Below are 25835 nucleotides of genomic sequence, written 5' to 3'. Positions count from 1 at the left end.
GTGTGTGTGTGTGTGTGTGTGTGTGTGTGTGTGCGTGTGTGTGTGTGTTAACAGAGAGATTGAGAGATCACCAAGTCTACACATCTAGGGTAGCTGAGCTGGTACTAAATAGGCATTATAGCAGGCATTTATGGGAGCAGAATTGGGAGCCCATACAATACACAGTAACTAAGACAATTACTTTGTAATATGTCAAGGCTTTCTGTTAACTCAACATGTAAGTAAGATGCATCCAGAGGGAAATGGCCACAGTTAACTTTGAAACCTTGTATAATAGAGCCACAAAATAAAGACATTTGAAAAGGTGAAGAACATTCTAGAAAGGCTTATGCAATGAATGACATGGAGCTCTCATGGAAGATAAACTGAGAAAAGGACAGCCAAAATGGGAACAGAATGTGGGAAAAGTCCCTGGTAGCTTAAGAAACAGCAAGTATTTTTACATACCCAAAGAAAATGATATTTTCATGAAATTGGAAATGAGATCTTTAAATATCCATTTTGTGTCTTGTAGGTTTTATCTTGGGGAGTTGTTAAAGGGTTTTTAAGTAAAGATAAAGATATTCTGAGATAACTTTTTAGAGGGAGTGGAGAACTAGGAGTACAGTGATAACGGATAATTTCCAGGGAAAGAGCCTATTTTCTTAATGAAGAGAGCTACATGGTAATTGAGGCCACAGAGAATTCACTGCCAATTACGCTGATCAACCAAGCAAAGGGAAGCCATGACTGGAAATCTGCTGAGAGAAATTTTGTCAACTCACCAAGCCATGATTCCCATACAACACCTGGCGACCTATGTGGATAGTTATTCCTCAGGAGCAGAGGACACATGCACAAGGCTAAGCATGATTATGCATGCCTGGTTTAGTTACTGCCTTAGACAGAGCAGTGAAATTGTCAAATGGCCTGCCTCTTTATTCATCCTCTTGTTTGATCATTTCTATAAGATTGTCTAGTCATCAACCATGGTGACCAACTTCTTTGTGTTATTTTATTTTGCTCCATAATTGTAGAGACAAAGAGTCCAAAAAAAAAATCACTGTTAAATTGCTAAGTATAAATCACTTAAATTGATCACTCTGAATTTGCCACTTTGTAAGTTGATCATTATAGATTGATAACAAAGACAGTTTTAAGAGTATCTTACCTCAGAGCACCACTCTTCAAAAGCATTCATAATTTAAATTTGATAGTATAAAAATTCCTCTGACATTTCTGACTGATAATGCATTGTTAAAAAGAAAGATAATGTCTACATTATGCAAGACGTATTCCTGGTGAGAGACTAGAAGCAGTGAGATTAATTAGGAAGCAAAGGAAATTGAACAGAAACTGTGAAGTTTTGCTAAATTCTACTTGTGCCGTGATCATTATTTATAAAAGGTGGAGCACATGAAATTCACATAGCTACGTTTACTCTCCTTTTGACGTATCTTAATGGGTGCCAGTTTTGACATAGCATCATATCGCTAAAGTTATGGGCTTTACCTTGGTAAACCTTTTACGTCTGTTTATATCTTTTAATCATGTCATGTTCATGACATATAACATATGTCATGAATATAACATATCATGAAAAAGTGAATTTAAAACAGCAAATAACCATCCAGGCACAATGTTATTAAGGTGACAGTTGTAAAATTAGCAACTGCGGCTGGGTTTGAGAGTAGTTAGAGGTGAAATTTGATCAAATTAAGAGAACAAAAGCCATGTGGATTGTGATAATGTAATAGATTAAGACTTACATAGAACATACATTTTCTTTTCTTTTGTAAATGCAAGGATATATGTTAAATTTCTATTGTCCTGGTTTCTAAAGAGAATTTTGAAAAAGTTTTTGTCAGAGAGAATACGTAGACTATAGAATTTTAGCAAACGTCATTGAGGACATAAAAAGAGAAACTAATGGGAGAACAGAAAATAATCTATGAGAGAGGCTGAAAATTATTCCAGGTTGAAATTTGAACCTTAGCAAGAGACAAGAATAGTGAGCTTTTTCTAGATCTAATAACTGGAAATGGAAATCAGGGGTGTAGCATAAAATTGGAGCATAGAAGCTGACACATGAACAAAACCAGTGGAGAGAACATATGGTCCATAACACATTACTCTGATGTATAACTTGTATTCCCTGAATAAAGTTGGCTATGTTTTCCAATGAAGGAAAACTTCCAATGGATATTAGAATTATGGTTCATTTATAACTTAATATATTCACAGTTTACTATTTAGGTTATACTCAGCCATATTGATCAGGTGCCTTTTAAAAGTAGTTGTTTGCTATTGATTTTTGTTATTTTCTTGGTTTCTTCCAAGTAGCACATAAGCCCCCTGAGAACTATGTCAGCTTACTAAATCTTTGAATCTCTCTAATCTGAAAAATATTTGGCAATAATAAAACATTTAATGAATATCCATGTCTGCCTACATCAATATATGATTTAAGTTTGGGCTCAAAATACAAATTTTATATTCAGTTTTCATTTTGAGCATCCAATGTAATGTACGGTAATAGGTTCACCAAAAATACAGTATGCATCCTCAAAAGAGCCCATTTTACTGATCTGTAAGTTGAAATTGGAAGGTTAGGAAGGAAGCCTAGATACATAAGGCTCATCATATATCTTCTTTTAGGTCAATGTTATATGTATATTCTATGCATTTTTCTAATCATTTAATGAATTTCTAAATAAAGTTTTCCATGAATTACATAAGTTCTTCTTGGAAGAAATATGATTTCTTGACTGAGGCTAACAAAACAAATGAGTGGTTCTTTGCATTTCAGTTTGCCACACAAAATGAAGAAGCCTGTGACCATATGAAGCTTGCAAGGGTTAGTGTTTCTATGTCCAGATCTTTCTGGACAGCGATTTATGTAGAATTGTTTCATGATACAAATATTCATAGATTCTCTACTTTTCACTGAGTTTCTGGGATAGGAACTTAGCATCTGATGTTTTCCATATCAGAATCACCAGTTCTCGGCTGAGAGTTGGCATTTTCCAAATTAGTCCTCTGGCAACCTCCTCTTCTTCTTCGTCCTCCTCGTCCTCCTCCTCCTCCTTGTCCTCCTCCTCCTCCTCTTCCTCCTCCTCTTCCTCTTATTATTTCTGATAATCATTTTGGATTATTTGTGTACATCTGTGCTTCTTTCTGGTAAAGTTTTGTTTTCTTTAATTTTTAATTACTTTTCTTCCTGCTGTAATGAAGTACCTGACAAGAATCAACCTTACAAAGGAAAGATTTATTTGGGGTTATAGTTCAAGAAGGAAGACATTGCATCATGACAGGAAACGTACGGTGGCAGGAGCGGCAGGCAGCTGGTCATGACATCCATGGTCAGGAAGCGGAGCGAGGTGAAAGCTGATGCTTTGCATGCTTTCACACTTGTTCAGCCCAGAGCTCTAGCTCACAGGTGTTGCTGTTAAAATTTATTGTAAGTCTTTACTTCCCTGTTAAATGTTCCTTGAAACACCTTCAGAGACACACCCATAGACACCTGTTGGGTAGGTGTCCTCTGAGAGAACAAGCACTGAATCCCAAGAGATTCTGTAGGCGGAGGAGACAGTCACCCCTCCCACCCAGTCGGTCACATTCAATTGCAAGAGGGGGAGGGTCTAAGGCCAGATGCTGAGGAAGCCAGGAAGCACTTGGCAGGACATTGGTGGGAAGCTGGCAATGGTGCTGATGGAGGCAGATCTGAAAAGCTCAGCTGAGATGTAGGGAAAGGGTCCACAGGCGTCCATGCCTTTGTAAGTGACCTCCTCCTAGATAGCATAAACTTTGTTTCAAGCCCAAATAAATATCCTTATTCACCAAACTGTAGTTTAGAAGGTCTTGTGTCAGTTTTACAGGTTAGGTGTGAGGACAGCATGGGCCTGGGAGCTGAGAGAGTGCATGCATGTGTCTCCCAGGGGATAATTTGGCATTATAACATCATTTACATAGTTCCATATAAGCCTAAATCTCACCAATTTGATAATGAAGATTAACCACTGCACTGTAAGTGCTGGTAACAATTCCTGTGTCACCCTTCTATCCCTGTACTCCTAACACTGGGCACCATTACTTGCATTTAGTGAATGCTTAGCAAAAACTGGTACTGTCAGAGCTAAGTCTTACACAGCCTCTCCCACTTTATGGCTTTGGACTGACTCACCATCAGATCATCGCTCAGTGTTAGTGGGAACCTCGGTGACTGACACAACGCACATGGGTTAGGTCACAGCACTTCCAGCACATGCAGAACAAATGTCTGCAGGGTTAAGCTGGAGCACCAAGTGCCTCTGTCTAAACTGATTCTCTGGTTCAGTGTTCTCCACTTTCCTCTCATGTAGTAACCAGATATTTTTTTTTGTAAAGTGACAGAAATTATTGCATGCCAAGGGAGGATGAAGTCAGAATAATTAGATGGACTTATTTAGCCATAAATACATGCAATGATATGACTATAATGATGGTACTATCTAATATTATTACCCCATTTCCAACCATTTATATTTTTATTTTTAGTCTGTTCTGAATTAGCATATACAGTGACACTGTTCTGTTTCATCTCTTCTAGTTTAAACACCACAGAAGCTACATATTAGCAAATTTGGATATTTCTCTTTGCAAGAACATTTTTCTCCAGCCACAACAATATTTTCTTGTTCTTTATCCTCCTCTTCCTCTCCTTCTCCTCCTTTTCTTCCTCCTCCTGTCCTTCTCCTCCTCCTCCTCTGCTTCTCCCTCTCCTCTTTTTCTGAAACAGGGTCTCCCTGTAGCCCCAGCAGTATTGAAGTTGCTTATAGACCACACTGGCCTCAATCTCAGAGAGAGAGAGAGAGAGAGAGAGAGAGAGAGAGAGAGAGAGAGAGATCCACTGCCCCTTCCTCCTGATGTCGTCCTGGCATCTCCCACTAAGCTTGGCTATACTAAACTTTTCAAAAATAATAAATGTCTAAAAACTTTTGCCCAAACCAGTTGCCTCTGCCCCCTAAGTACTGCCAAAGCATCACCAAGCTTAGCCTTGTCAAACTTTTCAAAAACAATAAATGTTTTAAAACTTTTTCACAAACGTCAGCACAAAATAAAATTATAGGTCTTTGAGCACAGGATATTCTTTAAACAAATATTGATACTTTATAAAGCTTCAAAACCACAGTGATCAACGGACTGCTATATAATTGCCCCTCCTCTCAAGTGTCTGCCAGGAAATCACATAATGATCTGTGGCACCCACTTGCGCTCAGAAACCTAGAATTCCACATTCTCTTAAAAAGACAATTCTAACTGAATCTGGTGGCTCATATAAGTATTCTCAGCTTCAGTAGCCTGAGACATAAAGATCTGAGATCAGCCAGAGGTATATAGCAAGATTCTTGGGGGTGGGTATGTGGAAGAGACAAAGAGAAAGAGAGAGTGATAGACATGTCCTTCCTTACTTCTACAAAGCCCTTCTATTTAGATTGTACTATAACAAATATGCAATGTGTTGTAGTCCAGTTTTCTGTGATTTGTATTGCAAGTTGTTATGAATCTGAGAAAATGTATTCAAATGTATGGAATATTTATTTCTATTGTATAAATTAAAATGTTGAATTGGAATCTAAAATGAGTTCTTTACCATTGTCTCAGCAGAAGCCCCAAAGAGCAGAAATAAAATAATTTTGTTAAATACTTCACATCTCTTAGTGAAGCATGCCGTTACCTTTTGAGTCTTCACCAAGAATAGGAATAGTATCTGGTTTTGATGCTCTGAAAAGTCTCCAGGGGACTGTCAAAAGATGAAAGAAGCTTCTTTTTGTCAACTGGAATGGATAGACAGCTCTTTCTTACCATTGCAAGGTATCTTGGACAGCTTGATGTGTGCCACCCATGCATTGTTAGACATGATGGATTCTCACTTGGATCTATCAGTTATAAATATGAGAGTGTATTGTTGACTCGCATCAACCAAGAAGTAGAGAACTGGTCTTACTTTACTACTAAGATTGTGTAAGAATGAGTGTTTGTATCCTAGGCATGAGAGATGGTCCATGTCAGAAAGAGCAAATCTGGCACCATCTTCATTCTCGTGAACTAATTCAAAGGAAAATTCTACAATGAAAATGAGACCCCAGATGAGAGAGAATCTATGATGGTTAATCTCCACTGTCAACTTGAAACACCTGCAAAAATGGAATCTCAATTGAGGAATTTCCTCCCAGATTGCCCTGTGGTCCTGTCTGTGCTATATTTTTTGAATTGCTAATTGATGTAGGAGGACCCAGCCCACTGTGGGTGGTGGGATCCTTAGGCAGATGGTGTTTGGCTATATAAGAAAGGTAGATGAGCAAACTAGAAAGCAGCATGGCAGTAAGCAGCATTCTTCCTTAGCCTCTGCTTCAGTTCCTACTTGCAGGGTCCTGACTTGAGCACCTGTCCTGACTTCCCTCCATGAAATAAACCTTTTCCTTGTAAGTTGGTTTTGATACATGATACTGTTTTTATCACAATGACAGAAACTCAACCTAGGACAGAGTCTTATATATGGTGACCTACCTGACATGCCTAGTTAGGTGCCAAGCATTGAAATAGCCAGTTGGTAGGGTCATGGATCATGCAATTAGAGATACAACACAATATAGTTGATACCCTTTGGAATGCTTTTGAAGTTAAGCAACAAAAAAGTGTTTTGGCATGCAGAAATCTACCTGTATGACAAAGTCCCATTGATTTGTGGGGTTTTATGATTGTTTTTCTTTGTGTGTGTGTGTGTGTGTGTGTGTGTGCCTAAGGAGGTGAGAAGTGTGGGTCAGATCCCCTGGAGTTGGAGTTACAGAGGGTTGTGAGCTTCCCAGTGTGAGAGCCAGAAACCAATCTGGTCCTCTGGCAAAGCAACAAGATTTCATAATTGCGAGCCACATCCTCAGTCGGCCAGAAATCTATCTTTTGTTCACTGCATTCCTCAGCAAGTACTCCTAACATTTGTAAGGATAGTAATGCATTTTTGATTTTCACATCTAGTGAAAATAGCATCTACATTAGAAAGTCTAGGGGCAATCCAAGTACTGGTATTCTATCTAAGGAAGGAGAACCAGTAATTGAAGAGGTGAGAGGTTCTTGTCCTGCTGTTATAACTGAGATCTCTCCAGGTTCCAGAAGCCTTTCTTATTCAATACTATTCCCAATACTGACCTTGCCTCACCAGGGAGGCCTATTTACAAATGCTCTTCTGTTCTTTCATCCATATACATTTGCTCTAGGAGGCTCTTTGTCATACATAGAAACCAATCTCTCTGTATTTTCTCTTTTTTTTTTTCATACTCAAGTGTCTGTTGTTGCTGATAACAAAAGAAATACATGTCCCTTAAAAATACTTTTATCAAATACAGAAAAATACAAAGACCAAAATATCTTACATCTCCCTCCCAGCAGCAGCCACCTCTCCTGTTGAGTTGATCCATATGAAAATTTTGCTATTGAACTTATTTCAACCTAGAAAATGGTATCTTCATACAGTTTAAGTTAACATGCATGTGTTAGTTCACATATACTTTTACAATTGAATTTACATGACAAGTACTCTTAGCCACCAGTTTAATGCCTAATGAGCAGTATTGTACTTTGTAGACAGTGTAGAAATAGCACCTTATCTGACAATATAAATCCTCCTTCATTTATCATTTCATTCACACACATACATTCAAGCATATATTTCTACTTGTGATTACATACTTCAGAATAACAAAGAAATGACAATAATGTTGCTGATTCAAGATATCTCTGACTTGGAATTGAGCTTAGGGGGTCCATTTAATTTTTTTAGTTAATAATGCACTTGACATCATTTTATTTTCCTCTTAAAAATTTATTTGTACATCTTCATATGAAGAAAAGAGCAATGCTCCTTTGCATGTCATGTCTAAGAAACATTCCATTTAATCTGCATTATCCAGCTTGGTGGTTTCATGTCCTACAATTGATATCACAACATATGGCATCAATGCTCATATTGTTTGTAATGTTTAGTGGACAAAATGAACAGAGTTGAGGGATTCCAGTCCAGAGGTCTCATTTTATTTATAATTTTCTGTGCTTAAAATGTTTTCTCACAAACTATATTTATATAATCATATACACAAATGACTCAAAATAAACACCAGTCAATAGTTTCATCTGTGTGAAGTATGAACACTTTGTTGAATTTATTGTACAGATTTATTAATATTTATAAACGATCTATCTTTTGAAAGTAACTATTAAGTTTTGCATATGTAAGCAGATATCTTAATTCCATTAATCCCTGGTTTCGAATTTTAGTGCAGTAACCATTTTGCACTGGAATTGTTCGTAAATATAATTTTTATTGAAAAAAATAAGGAGACTTTGTCTCAGAAAATTTGGGTTAAATCCCTTTAAACCTTGAGAGTCCATTTTATGAATGATCTATAACCAGTGATAACAATAATATATTTGCATAATTAATTCAGTAAGGATGAACACTGTGTTATAATTCTACATCATGCATTTCCCAGGGAACTATGAGGCTAAGACTTAAACATGAAAACACACAAAAAAATTTAATGGAATTAAATCCTGGTGAAAGTTACTCATGCCATAATTTGATGGTTTTATTTCATTACTCTAACTTCTCTAACTTCTCTACAAAACCTTTGTCCCAATCAACCACAAGTAGCTTATTATTTTGCTACTGCTGAAGTTTTCTTGGATACTCTGAGCAGTTTAGAAATTAAAGAATTGCTTTGCATGGTAATACATGTCTTTAATTCCAGCACTACTAAAGCAGAAGCAGGTGGATCTCTGAGATCAAGACTAGCCTGGTCTATAGTTTCACGACAACTGGGGCTATAGGTAGACCTTGTCTCATAAAAGTAAAACAAAACAAAACAAAAAACAAGTTAAAGAATTGCTTATGAAGTGTAGATGAACACTGCATGTTTAAACCAGAGACTGTGGTTGTCATGTATAGAAAACAATGGACGAGCTTTAAAAACGGAAGAAATAAAATGATGATAGAATATAATAAGGTAGAAACATGATTCATATATTGGTCAAGTTGGGGTATTTTTTTGCCATTTGGACTTCTCTGTACATAGTAGAAGATGCATTAATTGAGTTAGAGAGGGACTTTCATTCAAAAGTGGCATTCTAGGGGGAGCCTTTCTAAAAGCATCTTCCTGGTAATTTCAAAGACTGAGAAACACATTACATATTGCAAGAAGATTATTCACCTCTGTATCATAGACTATTTCAGATGGTTTTTGAGTGGAAGCATTTTCTTTGAAAAATAGGCTATTTTTGCTATATCATATTTTGTGTTAGCCAGCCTTGAAGGAGAGTCTTCATGATCTCTGCCTGAACCATACATTTGTGCTGTTTTCTCCGTATTGTACTATAATTGATCTTTGTATATTACAATACACCATAAATCTTGTCATGTATCATGCACAAGGAAGTCATAACTTCCATCCTGCTCCTTTTCCCCTCCTCTCTCTCCCCCCTCTCTCTTTCTCATTTGTTTTATTGTATTTCTGAAAGAAGTCAGCTATGATGTAAGAAATTATGCTGCTGATTTTTGTGCAGGTGGAGAGACTGGGATTTACTTTCATTCTTCTATATACAGATATCTGGGTTTCCCCCATATCATTTGTTGAAGAGGCTGTCTTTTGTTCAACGTGTAATTTTACCATGTTTGTCAGATGTGGGGCTGGAGAAATGACTCCGTAATTATGAATGCACACTGCTCTTGCAAAGGATCCAAGTTTGGTTCTCAGCACCATTGTCAAGTGGCTCATAAACACCAGAAACTTCAGCTCCAGGGCATCAGATCCCTTCTTCTGCCCTCTATTGGCTACTTGTAGTCATGTATACACACACCTATTCACACAAACACACATACACAGACTCACAGAAATACACATGATTAAAAATGAGGCAAATCTTTAAAAACAGGTGTCTGTGCCTTTGGAGTTTTATGACCAGGTATTCTATTCCATTGATCTATGTGACGTTTTTATAACAGTATCATGCTCTTTTCTTATTATGGCTCTGTCAGATGATCTGGAATATATAACTTTGTAGTATAAGCTTAAAATAAAATATAGTGATAGCTCCAAAATTATTATTTTCCCTAAGGGTTGGTTTGACTAGTAGGGGATATTTTGTACTTCCACATTAATTGTAAGATTCTTTCTTTCTGTTCTGTGAAGAATGGCATTGGGATTTTGATGGCAATTTTATTGACTCTACAGACTGCTTTTGGTAAGAGAGCCATTTCTCCACTATAATTCTTACAAGCCACAAGTCTGAGCTCCAGAGCATTAAAAGTCACCTATGTATCAGTGAGCCTTGACATTTCCTGCTAGACCAAACATCTTACCCCAAGTTCTGAACAGCGGTTCTGTCGAATGTCTACCAAACATATAAATATTGCTTTGCCAAAGATACTTGCTTCTTTCCAACCCCTACCTTAAAACTTTTACTTCTGGTAAACTGTACCACACATGATGGGTTTGGATCATTCTTATTTGTTCAATTTCCCTAAGGTCTAAAAACTTATAATCTTGTAGGAAGACATGTTGTCACCTCTAAACTGTAGCTTCAACACAAAATCTACTCAGCATTGCCTTCTCCTCAGTTTATGCTGCTAGTGATGTTTCTCCTCAGTGTGTAATGTTCAGGTAGAGACACTGTAATTCTGAAACACAGGTCAAGTAATTCTCTTTGGACTTAATGTCTTCTAATAGCATTTTGCAGTGCACAACATGAAATAAAAATTCATGCCTGGTCCCAAACTGCTCTCCTCATCCTTTTCACACACATCTGGAGCCATCCTTGAGTCTTCTCTCAGATTGTCATCTTCCTTCCTGAATAGCTCAAAGGATACTAACAAATAAAGTGCTTACCCAGTAGCTAGAGTGATTAGATAATTTATAGCAGTCTCTACATAAGAGCACAGATTTACTAAGTCCCACCTCACAAGTCTATTTCCATTTTTAACTAATTGCTCATTGCTTACAATTGAAAATCTCTTCAATAGTTTACAATTCTTCAGTTGAGGATTCCTTAGGAATTAATTTTCAACCATGTATCTACTTGTTTTGAATGGTGTTTTTCTAAATAAGTTTTGTTTGAATTTGTTATCTCTGAAGCTAGTTGGAAGTTAAACAACTACAAGAACAATAAAGCCACTGTTATCCAAACTGCATGCTTTAGTTTAAATTAAATACTCTTGCAAAGTCTCTCTATTCCAGATAACAGGGCAAATATTGCTGATACTTTCTTTAAAATGAATGAGTACCTCTTTCAGTTTGCAGTCCTTAAAAACAATTGCTCTTATTCAAAGTGCAATGTCTGTATTTGAGGCTTTTACTACTTGAAGAAGTTCAGCTGTACAGTAGATTTTCTCCCTAATGACTAATTGAGAATGAATATTTCAGTCTCACAGAGCAGGGACATTAATTGTGATGACTAGATACATCTTACCATGTTGACACTCCTCTTAGTGAGATTTATGGATGGTAGCTGCACATTTATAGCATGCTAATTTTTATTTGGAAGGATGTTTTATTATAGTTCAATGGCATGGTTATATTTTCTTTTATATGTGGGAGTGACAGAATTCCTTCCTAAAATCTCGTCTCTTGGACCACTAATTTCCCTGAGTATACCCTTAATGGACATTGGTAAAGGGGTAATTTGGGGAATTAAGTGAGGTCAAATTCTAGGCTGGATCTCTTCAAATCATTATGACTTATAATTTTCTCCATAAAAAAGCAAAACGCCTGACGTAGATGTACATATCTGTAGTCCCAGCACTTAGGAAGTGAGGTAAGAGGATCTGGATGACTATCATGAACTCCATGGTAAGTTCAAGCCTCTCCTTGGCTCCATGAGTTTCTGTCACAAAATAAATGAATAAGTAAATATATAAATAAGTAAAATTTGAATGTAATCATCAAATCCAGGGTTTTAAGTTTTTAAATTTATTTTTATTATTTTATTTTTTCAAGTATGAGTGCCGTGCCAGGCCTGAGGAGGTCAGAGGTGTTGAATTCCCTTGGACCTGGAGTTAGAGATGTTTGCCAACTGTCATCCAGGTGCTGGGAATCAAACCAGGATCCTCTGCAAGAGCAGTTAGTGTTCTTAACTGACGAGCCATCTCTCCATCTGTGTTATTTTTTTCAAGGAATTTTTAAGTCTGATTTATTGCATAATTCCACTTTGTGACAGATAATAACAAGTGGTATTTGATTTTTCACTTCTCCATCCCTAAATACCTTTTAGAGAAAGCAATATGGGTGACAAAATATTTATAAAGCTTTAAACATAGTGTAATTGTAAAGTTGTCTAGGTTTCATGGTGATAACTGCGAAACCAAAGGTCCTGTGAGACAGGAAAGGGAGCCTGTGTTCATGGGATTAAGGCAAAGAAAACTAGAATTAGCCTGGGCTGGAGGCAATATGGATAGCTTTAGACACATATCCAGCCCTGTGATGTTAGAATATTTTGTCTTAATCTCCTAATTATTACTTTTTAAGTAAAGCAAATATATTCTTTCAGCAGCAAAGCTCAGAAAAATAGATGTGAAGATGAGATTTAAAAATGTGAAGTAGAAGCTGGAGAGATGGCTCAGTGGTTGAGAACATTGACTGCTCTTGCAGAGGACCCGGGTTCGTTTCCTAGCACCCACATGGTGGCCTCAAACTGTCCTTAATTCCAGTTCCAAGGGAATCCAAAGCCCACTTCTGACCTCAGCAGCATTGAACAACGCAGGTGCGGACCCGGGTTCGTTTCCTAGCACCCACATGGTGGCCTCAAACTGTCCTTAACTCCAGTTCCAAGGAATCCAAAGCCCACTTCTGACCTCAGCAGCATTGAACAACGCGGGTGCACTCACATACATGCAGACAATACACTCATACACATTAAAAAATAAATTAAAATATTTTTAAAAATATGAAGTAATATTAAAGTCACTTTAATAGTGTCCTCAAAGCATTCTTGCTCTCCATGTCTATTGAAAGAATAGATTTAAAATTTATTATTTAGGGAACAATGGGAAGATTTATTAAGCAGAAAACAAGTAAACAATTTTTTACAATAAATTGAAGTCATACTTCAGCAGAGATCAGAGACAAAAGAAACATCTAAAACAGTATTTACTATAAGTGGACTTTGGTGGAAAGGCAAGGCGTGGGAAAGAAACCTAAACAGAAAAATGAGTTTCTGTGAAACACATTTTAATTCTCTGAAACACTTTCTTTCCATAGCTTGAACTGTGCGCAGCAAACACACTGTCATTTTCTCTGTTCCAGTTCAAGTTCCTGAGAGACAGAGACCAAATATACAACTAAATTTCCTTAGACAAAATTTCCCAGAGTGGATTATCTGTGGTTCAAATCAGTTGCTCACATACAGAATTCTTTATCCATATCCAGTGTTTGCTAGATTCACTTCTCTTTCAGTCTGTAGTGTGCCACAAGCTCAGGAACCTGTGTGGTTAATGGACACCATCCTACTTGATGGCAGGAACAGGCTATTCGTAACAACAGGCCAAGGAAGGGACGGATTCTTCCTAAAATTTCCAGTCTTTTTGTATGAGGCAGGTAGTATCTTGAAGGGACCATGGGATTTTTCTCTTTCACAGTGTGTCAGAGCTGGTGTGGTATGTAGTTAAAATCTTGAAAAATGAAAATCACACCTCTTTTATTGGCTTCCCAGATTCAGGGACTGAGGGTGCTTTGGAGCACTTCCTTTCCATTTAGAATAGGGAGAATTCTAGCATTTATGAACGTTAACACCTTCCTTTGCATAATATTTCAGTTCAATTTCTAAAATGGTTTCATAACTATCACTTTTCATAGCACTCATCAGGCCTGAGAAAGATACTCAAGATGATGGAGTACTTTTAAAAATGCTTCTTATTAGTAGTAGTCCAACCACTAGTAATTGTATTTGTTAAGTGACTACTAGATATCAGGTACCGTGTCAGGGTTGAGCAAGCATTGACTCTCTGTATCACAATTATCCCAAGACAGAGTAGTGGCTCCATCTAATTAGAGAGCTTATGACAGTGTTTCCAATATACAAATTCTTATTCAGCTTTAATGATAGATGAACACTTTGTATTATTACTTTTGCTATAATTACTAGGTTAAGGAAATAAAAACCGGAATAGTGTAAGCTATGTAACTTACTCACTTTTACTTTTTGGGTTAGCCTAGAATAGAATTTATGCCCATATAGATACAGCAGTACTTGTTTTAACTATAAAGAGTTTAGTAAATCTAATGAAATGTTGCGGTACAGTTTAGATGAGTTGGATGGTTTGATTGTGGCATTTCTCAACCAGTTCATGTGTTTGGACACTTGATATCCATCAGGTGGTGCATTATTTAAATATTTACTTGTTTTAATTTTATGAGTGGGAGTGCCCACATGTAGGTATATGCACCACGTGTGTGCCTGGTGCCTACGGATGCCAAAAGAGAGTATTGTATCCCATTGAACTAGAGTTACAGGTGATTCTGAACTGCCTGATGTGGGTACTGGCACCAAAATCAAGGTGATCTGCAGGAGCAGCAAGTGCTCTTAACTCCTGAGCTGTCTCTCCAGCACCTTTGGTTCTGTTTTTTTGAGGTTGTGGATCCTGTAGGAGGTGGGGCTTAGATAGGAAGTGAGTCACTAGGGGAGAATGAATCTCCAGTGTTTGAATCTGTCCCTACCTCCTGGGCAGCTTCACAGGACAAACTCCCACAGACATCTGCAACTGTCATTTTTTCCTTATGATGGGATTATCCCACAAACCCTGAGAAAATCAAATCCTTCCTCCTTTAAGTACCAGCTTCTCATCGCCTGCCACAGTCAGTGGCAAAGAAATTAAGTAGTTCAGCAAGTGTCTGTGCATATGCATATGCTCAGCAGCATGCATGCCTCTGTATTTTGTCTGCTGTGGCCAAGAACCCAGCAAAAGAATACTCCCTTTGAGCTCTCAAACCTCACCAATATTAATAAGCTGGAAAACAACAAAATGAACTTTTTGAATTAAATACTTTTTAAATGATTGAAAAGAGGACATTTTATTTCTTGGTTATTGAACAATAAGCACTTCATAATGAAGTCGTTGCTTTAGAACTAAAAATAGAAAATTGGACTTTTTTTCATTTGGAACTATTTTGGGATTCGAGATAGATTCAGGGCATGTAACTGAATACCCCATTTATGCTATTCTATAACAAGCATTGGGGTAAAATAAATGTAAATCCATAACACAAATTTAGTTACTTTAGGTTTTTATCTATAGTTACTGATAGTTGGTAAAATCTATATTTGTTTTGCTTCACTGAATAGATTTGACCTTCTAATGTGTGTAAAGGAAAAAATCCAGAGAAAATATCTTTACAATAAGATTATTGGTTTTTTTTTTAATTTCTAATGGTACAGAATCTATTCATAACCTCAACTCTGAGATCAATTGGGTAAGTACCTCCTGAAGTTGACAGTCAGAGCTGGTTGAAAATCTAACAATAAATATTGCAAATTACGGTTCTGGATTCTAGAAATAAGTGTCAAGACCATCATCAAAATTTAAGTCCCAAATTTGAACAATTCTATTTTGAAAAGATCACATTCATTCATTCAGAAAACTGCTAATGTTCGGATACACCTGTGTTATATTCCATACTAGGTACTGGGGATCATTGATGAGAAAAACAAAACAAAACAAAAATAATGAATTTCACACCATTAATGATACCTTGAAATAGCATATCAGTCTATTTCCTTCGAATATCACCTCCATTGCTCAGTGTAATACAGTTTCACATTTAAACAATTGCCAGGGTACAGATCATGTTGAATTCTGGTATAACTGCAGAAACCCAAGTCTTCTTTGCTTAGAGGGGAAACCTCGCCCAGTGATGATTATACCAATGGGTGACAGAGTTTCCAACTCTGGGACTTGTGTTTACTTACAGCAAATAGTTTATTTACAAATTCATAAGGTTTTTATATATGACAAGGAACTGACAGTCACATGGGGTTTGGCAGTTACATACAAAGATTAGGGCTAATTAGAATGGAAACATGATGTATATCTTTTAGTTGGTGCCAGCTAGGGCCTGTTTGTAAAGCAGGATGCTTAAACTTTTATGAGTGCCTATCTCATAACTTATTGGCCACAATGTTTTCTTTTAGGGCTAGAAGAATATCCAGCCACTCTTCCCAGCCAACTGTATGTAATTTGGCCCTAATCACATATGGTCTCCTGGATTTGGGGAGGACTAAAGTATATAATCTGGGGAAGGCTGAGAAGAGAAGGCTTGACCCATGCTGAGTAAAGGCTTTCCAGTGTGCCTACCCTCAGGTCATTCACACACCTCAGTAACCCCTCACTCATCTCTATAAGTAAGCTCAATAAATTCATTGGTTCCCCAGGAAAACTTTAATCAAACATTGGTTTAATACCAGAACCTTAGAAGGGAATTAGCATTGCTTAGCATATCCAGGAAAAGAATTCTCATAAAAGATGGAAAATTTATTTGTTAATGTTATTATGTCTCATAATTATTAAGAAAAGAAAATGAGAATGTAAAAGTTGTTAAAAGGATATGGGAATGGAGATCTTTTCCAAAATAGACAGAAAAAAAAATGAGAAACCCTAAGCAAGTGATGAAGGTCTGTTTAGGCTTGTTATGCTAAATAAAGGATGAGACAAAAATAATATACACATAATCTTAAAATTTCTAAGTCATAGTTTAGTCAACTAGTTTAGGGAACAAAATATATAGTCAAGGTTTATCTGAGAATATTTGTTTTTTTACCCAAGGTTTATCTACATAGCACATGGTAATTAAAAGTACCAGACTGGTAAAACTTACCTTATTGGATATTTAACAGCTATATTTTGAGGCCAATCTGGTCAGAGGGACTTGAAGGACAGTTTTTGCCCTTTCCCTTCAAGGTCGACGAAGTACCAGAGGACTATGGAGCATGTCTCAAAATGTCCTGTAACTGTGGGGAGTCACGTGTCCTCTTGTTCAGGGAGGCCATGGAGACCCCACCAGATGGACTTGAACCAGTGTTCAGTCTACAAAGAGGAGGGTCAACTCAAAGGAAACATTTCCTTCATGTTTCCAAGTGAAGCCAGCCATAGTCAAGCAGGACCTTTGACCTATCTTGACATAGATGGAACTGGTAAAAGAAAGGAGCCAGGGGCTCCTCCTAAGCCCATGTGACCCCTGAGGAACAGATTCTCAAATGATATTAGTGTAAAAATAAATGGATTTATTTGGGCCAACTGTATGGTCTTAAATAACCAAAAGGAAAGTATAAGCAAAGAGTAAACTGATAACTATGTTTCTTTAAGAGCTGAAGGGACTACACTTCTTGGACATTAGGCTTAAGTCCATATAAAAAGTTATTTAGACAATTATTTCTCATTGATGATTATGTTCCTAATCCAAAAGTGATGCTCAGATATAAGACTTCAAATCTTGGTCTGTAATACTGTAGTGCCCACCTGTAGCTAAGGGAGATAACTAGCTATTGTTCTAAAAAGATGAATAAATTAATTTTCCCCTATTTAGAAGCCTTTGAGAGGGAACTGACAATGATTGTAACTGCTCCAGCAGTTATCAAAGTACCTGAAAGCAAATCCTGAATCCATCACTCTCGAGTCCAGCCTTGGCAGACAAAAGAAAAATGAGGAAGAACCCAATAGAGGGATGCTTTTGGAAGCTCTTGTTAAAAAATTCCAGTGGACTCTCATATGAACATTAGAAATTTGCCCTGTTCTGAGTTTTTCTGGTTCCCTGTCTAGAGCTTGTAGTGCTAATTACTCTTGCCTTTACTTCTTTACATCTCCTATTCACCAGTCAAGGACTTTCTTTTCCACCTAAAGATAAGAGTTATGCAATTTGAGAGTCTTTTAGATAGACCCACTGAAGGGGTACACCAATTGCCTCACACTGCATCCCCCCTGTTCAGCATGGAAGAAGCCAGAGCAGTCTGCATCCCTATTCCCTATTGGCAATTTGGGTAACCTGATGTGATAAAAATAGGAGGTAGGAATTGGCTAGGCAGTTAGGGTAAAAAGACCCCAAGGAAAAGTAGCCAGTTTCTTGGCTAAAAGTCAAAATGTCCTTGGGCCTTAAAGGCCAAAAATGTCAAAAGTATTTGGGAGCTCTTATCTGATCCTTAAAAGATTTTAGGGTTACTGCTTCAGAGGGCGGGGACGTTAGAGTTGCCAAAGGCCCCATTTAAAAAAAAAAAAAAAAAGAAGAGAGTGCATGGAGTTATCAGAAAAAAGGTGATGGGGAGATATGGGAGGAGTTGTAGGGGAGGGAATGGGCATGGATTTAATCAAAACACTTTATATACATGTGAAATTCTCAATAAATTATTTTTAAAAAGGTGTGCACCATCACATCTGGCCTTTATTTATTTAATGTGCACTTGTGTGCCACACTGCTTGTGTGGACGTCAGAGGATGACTTGAAGGATTCAGTATTTTCTTTCTATTATGTTGGCTCCAGAACTGAAATTGATTGTCAGGTTTGGTCAAAAGTTAGTAACCTTACCTGCTGAGCCATCTTGTTAGCCCTAGGTTTATTTTTATGGCCTGCTTTTTATATTGTCTAGATTTTCCTCTCAGTTATAATGCTCACATATCTATATCTATACATCTTATCTATCTATATCAATACAAATCTGTTTGCATTTCTATCATCTTCTCAGAACTTCCTACATCTTTTGAAGTCTGCTGTGACCTCTTAACCCTTACAGCCATTCTGTAATCTACACATGTACACATATTTACTGTGTGAGGTATAATACATAATTGGAGATTAATACATAATCTGTGTATGTCTCAGCTGGGGTATCATGGAGAGTGAAAATATTTGGGCAATCCCTGCCACTGATACTTCCATACCTTCTGAATTTATTGTTATTCAATAAATTCTGACATTGTGGAAAGATAAAAAAAGAAAATAAAGTCAAAGAAGCAATATCTTTGTAATAGCCTGGGAGTTATTAATCCCAGCATATGGCTGAGTAAGAAAGAAATACATAGGGCAACATAGATATCTCCCAACTCAACATTTCACTTTTTTCTGCATAAAATGCTGTCAACTGGACTTTTTAGTAAGGTAATAGAGTATAATATGAATAAAGCCAGAGTATTTCTGAGAAAGAAATGACAACATTAAATTAGCAGAGCTAGGGGGTTGGGGATTTAGCTCAGTGGTAGAGTGTGAGCCTAGTAAGTGCATGGCCCTGGGTATGGTCCTCAGCTCCAAAAAAAAAGACAAAATAACAAATTAGGAGGGCTAGTAAGCTAAACAGGCACACAGATATAATAAAATGGAACTTCAAATCACCATACCTTTAGATAATTTTGTAGACATATTTTCTCAGCTGGTGGATGAAAATCTGACAGTGTGATGGCTTTGGCAAGTAACCTTTAGTTAAAGGGTAGTTTTCCTTTAAGTCATAAACACAATATCAAATAATTTTAAAAACATTATGTTTCCTCACAATTGGGCTGATTTTTTTGGGGGGGATGATTTTTTATAGAATGCTTGGGGCATGGAAAGGGATAATATTTGGTTATTTCTCTAGTTTTCTAGCCTGCCACCTCTCCCTAAATTACTTAATAAACTCTTGAATTTCTGGATTGAATGGAAAGGAGAAATAAAAATGGTAAAGGGATCAGAAAATTTGACTAAGTTTGGCTCTGTCCCAAGAAGGCTTTATACTCTTATACCTGACAAGTTTAGGTTGATTCTGAATGGGAAGTTCTCTCCTTGGTCCACCCTTTCAGGTGTGTTCTCTATGACTGCACCAGGACATATTAGTCAGGTCTTGAAACTCTTTTCTTTATGATCTCTGATTTTCTGGACTAGGAAAGATATGTTCCAAAGAACCCAAGTTGAGTTTTGACCCTAGTTATTGTTCTAGAATCTATGAGGTGCGTAGAGATAAATCTTAAAAAGTCAAATGGATAGGACTTAACATGCATAGAAGAATACATGAGGTCCGGTGGGGGGTATGGGTGGGCATGGATGGGAGAGGGTCTAAATTTGATTAAAAACTGTTGTATGAAATGTACAAAAGCTCAATAAAAATTAAAATAAAATAAAACAAATAGCATATTTTAAAAAATTCAAAAGGTTTTTATATATTACATTGAACTGAGAGTCACGTGGGGTTTGGCAGTTACATACAAAGACTAGGGCACAGTTAGACAAGAAGCAGGACATACAGCTTTTGGTTGGTGCCAGGGGCTGTTTGTAAAGCAGGATGCTTAAACTTTTACTCGTGCCTACCTGGTAACTTATTGACCACAGCGTTTTCTTTCTTAGGGCTAGAAGAATAGTAAACTTTTAGCTTTTATCCCAGGAGTAGACCTTTAACCTGGCCTATTCTTTTAGCTAGTGATAGCTGAGTTATTTGTTCTGGACAAGGAGGTGGACTAAGGGCTGTTGACCAAGATGCTGTCCTCAGAGCAAGGAACTTAGACTTTTGACCCATCCTCTTTTCACCTGCTAGTCTTGCAGTGTTCTGTAAGACAGGGATTTGGGGGCTTCTGTTTTTATTGCCCTATCCTTCAGCAGGGATTGTAGCTTGATCTTAAAGTTTAGATCCATATCACCCTAAAGCATGCCATCCTGGTTTCCTACAGTAAACCTCTGTGGATCTTCTTTAGTATTTACTTGAAGTTGTTTCAAGAGTGGTACATGGAGGAGAAGAATGAATGCATTTCTTTCCTATTGCCTGTGGAACAAAACACATTCTTAGCATATCTTTCTGCATTTCCTAAGTCCAACATCAATCTCTCCCAATATCCAAAGCACAACATCAGTCTCACTGAACTAAAAGCCAAGGGGACAACACGGCAAGTTCCTTTTGGACATTCTGAGAGAAAAATCCATGCTGCTGCCTTTCTCAGTGATGAGCGGTTGTATCCATTGCTCAGCTCCTGAGTCCTCTCTCTCTTCCCTCTACTCTTCTCTCACAGCTTTCATCCTATGTCCTATTTCTAACTTTAATACTAGTACCTCCTTCTTTTTAATGCCCTTGTACTTTTAATTAGCCATCTGCATAATACAGAATAATCTAATGATGAGATCTTTAGCTATACCTGCAAATTCATTTCTGTAATTTAAGGAAGGCATATATTCAGACCTCCTGAGGATCAGGGTACTCTAGAGAGCTATTTTTCTTTCTTTTGAAATATATTTTGTTTGTTTTTATTTTATGTGTATGAGTGTTTGGCCTGCATGTATATAAGTGCACCACACGCATACGCTGCCTACAGAGGTCATAAGAGGACTTCAGATCCTCTAGAATGGAAGTTACAGGCAGTTATAGCTGCCATGTGGTTGTTGGGAACTGAACCTGGATGCTCTACAAAAGCAACAATTGCTCTTAGTCACTGAGTCATCTCTCCAGTCCCAGAAGTCATTTTCAATCTGAAATAGGAAGTATATTTGAAATGAAATTGCTAGTAATAAGAAGAGAGGTAGATAGGGAGAATGAGTTCATTGGTTAAGGACACTAGAAAACGTGTTGAAGTGGTGAGCTTCATAGAGGACTGAGGTGCTAAACTGAGATACTCTGATGTGTGAACAGTTATGCAAAGCTGGGACATCCAGGTGAGAAGTTTTACTCTTTTAAGCAACCTTGTGTTGGAAGATGTGAGGAAAGGCAGCACAGGTTACTGAAAGTGCAAATGTCTCCGCAGGTAAGTGGACTGATGCACTTCTCAAGAGGGCGCTCATGCACTCGAAAGGTTCCAGATCATAATTTTAGCAGTGAGTCACCACTAAAAGCAACTTGAAATCAAATGAATATATAATTGTTACTGCTGTCTCTCCTAGTCTGAGGATAAGTGGATCATACTATGACATCACTATATATTTCACCTTAGTGGCTTTGAGTATCAAATATAATAATATAATAGAGCAGTTATACATAATTCCTTGGTATATAGAGAGGGTCAGATAAGTAAAAGACATTGTTACAAAAAGAAAAACTCAAGTCAATTATGGACACTCTCTAAGCCTGAGCTTCTGCTGATAACTGTTTTTTTTGTTCTCTATTCTCCTGTACAAGAAATTTAAAAAGTCCAAAGAAATTATCCAGTTTCCAAAGTTCTACTGGAGGGTGTAGGTCACTAAGGGAGGACATTAGTGTCTTATAGCCTGGCCCCACTTCCTGTTCAATCTCTGCTTCCTGAATGCTTACACAATATGACCCACAGGCCGCCTCTTTCCAGCATGATATCCTGTATTCCCTTGGAACTGTAAGCCAAAATAGGTCCCTCTTTCCTTTTGTTGCCTTGTCAGGTATGTTGTCATGACAACCTGTAAAGTAATGCATAGAAAAGGACTGACTCTAAACTAATATACTAAGGGCTCCACACACCCATTGTTGGGGTGTGTGCAAACCACTACTGTCCTCTGGGTTGTGAATACAGCCCTAGAATAGGGTCTGACAAACTGACCCCTAAAGCCTGGTCTAGCAGTAATGAACTCTGGATAATTTCAGAATTTCCTTCCTAGATATATTCTTTCCCATCAGCTAAAAAATAAGAACAATATTTTCTTTGTTGAAAGTTTATGAGATTAGGGATAATATGATGAGAGCATGCTGCATGATGCCTAGAAGCAATAGGCTTTCAATAGAAGATTTATGTCTCCCTACACGTTTTTGGCTTTTCTCTTACTCCCCTTAAACAGTGTTTGTAGCACGTTCAGGAGTCCTTGTGTTGACGTTCACAGTAGGATCTGCATCAGAATAGCGTTTTTATGAGACATGAAAGCTAATAATGGTGAGAAGCAAAACTGTGTGAAGTAATGAGCTTTGACTCATGAAAAATTGAAAGGGAGGAGCTTTAAGCAGTAGATTGATGTGACCAAAAGGCACTTGGAAATTTGATCTGACAGATCTGTGGGCAAATTGAAGGGGAATTATATGGGTAAAATATTGGAATATTAATTTTATGAAGCAAAACTTGTCCAGAAATAAAAGCGCCTACTAGGGTCATCTTTAAGAAGTCAACCTGAACAGGTCCAAAGATGACCTCACATTCAGTGTGTGCTGTTGTTAGAAACCTAACTAGGAGCAGCATGTCCACCACTGTGCCTAGTGAAACAGCAAGGAAACACAGAGGACAGACAGCTCTTTATGTGCATCCTTCACACATGAAGGAAGGAACTTGCTGAAAGCCTAATTGTATACTGTGTCGTGCCTCATGATATAGCTTACACTTTTTGCACTAGGTGTTGTCTTCTTCTGTCAAATGGGGTGTGGGGGGCAATGGTAACAGCTCCTGGCTTTGTTTCCTTTCAGTGTTTCTCCTTCAACTGGAAGCATTGTCTGGTGGCTTGAAAACTTGTCTTGCGCCTCAGGATTATGAGCTTGATTCCTATACAAAGTTCAGCAACTATAAATCCACCAGTCTTTCCTTTATTATATTTTGTAATTGTTCTCATCTGAGTCACCCGAACTTTACCTGATTTCTGATACTATTCTTTTTTATATCATGTTGCCTACTGGTTCTCTGCACTTTTCAGAACCCACTCATTGCAAGTTAAAGTTTCCGCCAAGCAAATCTTTCCCAACAACATTCTACAGCAATGTGATTCAATAATGTGGTTTTTCTTTACCACTGGGAGAAAAACGCATTTTTCTTTTCAAATGGGGATTTCTTTGTTACCATTTTCAGCTCTGAAATATTAAAACGAATCTATAGCTTCTTTCTTTTCTCTCTTTACTTACTCATACTCCCTACTCATAGAGTGACACATACAGAATAATGAATAATATTGTAATTCCTTCTGGAACCAAAAGAAAAGCATGGTTTCTATTAGAGTTTATTGTGCTTTTATTCCTTTCTTTAAAAAAAAAAGGGAGTTAAACAAGGTAACTGATAGTAGCTCAAATCTGTCTATTTATAATGGTAAGCAACCTGAGTTGAAGGAGCAGCATTTTTCTTCACATCATTTTGTTTTAACTTGGTCACTGTTTTATTTCTCTGAGAATTTGTGCATAACAGTTGTTTTAGCATTGAAAAATCAGCAGTTCCCGTGTGAGTTAGGCATGCACATTGGTCCCTGAATAGCCCTCCATGGTCAAAGCCTGTTGACTACCTTCAGGCCAAGTTCTGTCCTGTAGTACATAGTAGCAATGGATTCCACCTTCATATTAGATGAGCCTTATCATTTAAGATCTTGTTATTTCACACCATATTAAGCTTGTCTCTAAAAAATGCACACTGGGCTTGATGTGTTCATTCATTGTTGATTGACCTATTCATTTGTGTCACGCTGTTTAGCATTTATGGTACATATGCTTTTCCTTTTGCCATCTATAATCAGTACTACCAGGAGCTAGGAGACCAAGTTCACAGAACAGGCTCTGCCATTAAAATAACTTTAGAAAATGAAAAAAAAAGAACCACTTTTTATTTCCTTCCCTAAGTTACATAATGGAATAATGGAATTAGTAAATAGTTCACACAACTCTTAGAGCTTTCCTGAAGGGTAGAATTCAATGTCAAAATAATATGGAAAATGTAAAAATTAAGATGGTCAAGGGAGGAGTTATATTTTGATTCACAGTAAGCCAGAGAGGACATTAGGGACCATAAGGAATGTATTTGTTCCCATGTATATCACTGAAGCCACATTATCCTCATAATTTTTTTAAAGGAAAGCTGATTTTTTTTTAAAGGAAAGCTGATTTTTTTAAAAGGAAAGCTGATTTTTTTTATCCTCATAATATTAATTGGAAGCTGAGTCCTAGACAATTTCTCTATTTTAGTGCTGGAGCATATCAATTAATTAAATGACAAATGCACAAATCAGACCAGGGTCTGTCTGAATCCAGAGCCCAGGCCCTTTCTCTTTAGTTTATACTAGCCATAGGAGTTTCACTGTGGTGTGAAATCTGCCTGTGGACCAGCTCTCCTATCTCTTTTATATGTCTGGAGGGGATGACATCACTGATAGATCACTTGAGTCACAGAATATTATGCTTTGGAAGTCTCAAACTTTGCTGCCCATTCTAACTACCACAGAGTTGTTGCATCTTCATCTTCTTCTAGAGTAGCTAGAAAGCAAGAATTGTATCTGATGCTTCTTCCTAAAACATGCAGAGATTTGAAAACATGCGGAACCTAAGGACATTAAAGGTGATCACTCAGGTAAGCTGATCTATGGGCTGTGTGCTTGTGTTGAACAGTGTAGTAGATGAGATAGAAGTCTATGTCTATCATCTCCACTGATTTGTAAGCCTAGTTTAAAGATGGAGATTTTGTCTCTTGGGGTCACTACTAAACCCCACAGCTCAGAGCCATAGCTGGAATCATGCTTTGACCGTTCAGAGGGAATATCAGTTTTCTTCAGTAATTGACTTCTTTTTCCACCTTCCTATTCTTTCCCCCATGGCACAAAAGCAAACATTTTTTACTTTTGTTTACAATCTGTGTTCCTCATTACGATGTAAATTATCTGAGCAGAGAGTTTGAGTGATGGTCTCTGACTCAGATTCTTATCTGAAATATCCAATGGTGGCTGTGGCAAATATTTGTTTTTAATATATATTTGTAGGATTGATTTTAAATGAACAGATTATTTCAACTCAGCAATGAGTTTCAAATGCACTTATTTTACTTGTTTTTGAAAGGTGCCAGAGAAGGTCTTGATTTTCATGTCTCTTTTAAGTGAGTTTATAATCTAAAAGTATTCAGGAATCGTGCCCTGGCTCTGTACTCAGGCTTCTGGTTTTGCCTTTTTGTTTCTGCTGTTGTTTCTGAAGTTGGTACCAGAACTTAT

Source organism: Nannospalax galili, unplaced genomic scaffold (genome assembly GCF_000622305.1).
Source record: "Nannospalax galili isolate Female #2095 unplaced genomic scaffold, S.galili_v1.0 scaffold402, whole genome shotgun sequence".
NCBI lineage: Eukaryota > Metazoa > Chordata > Mammalia > Rodentia > Spalacidae > Nannospalax > Nannospalax galili.
This window is presented reverse-complemented; position numbering follows the sequence as displayed.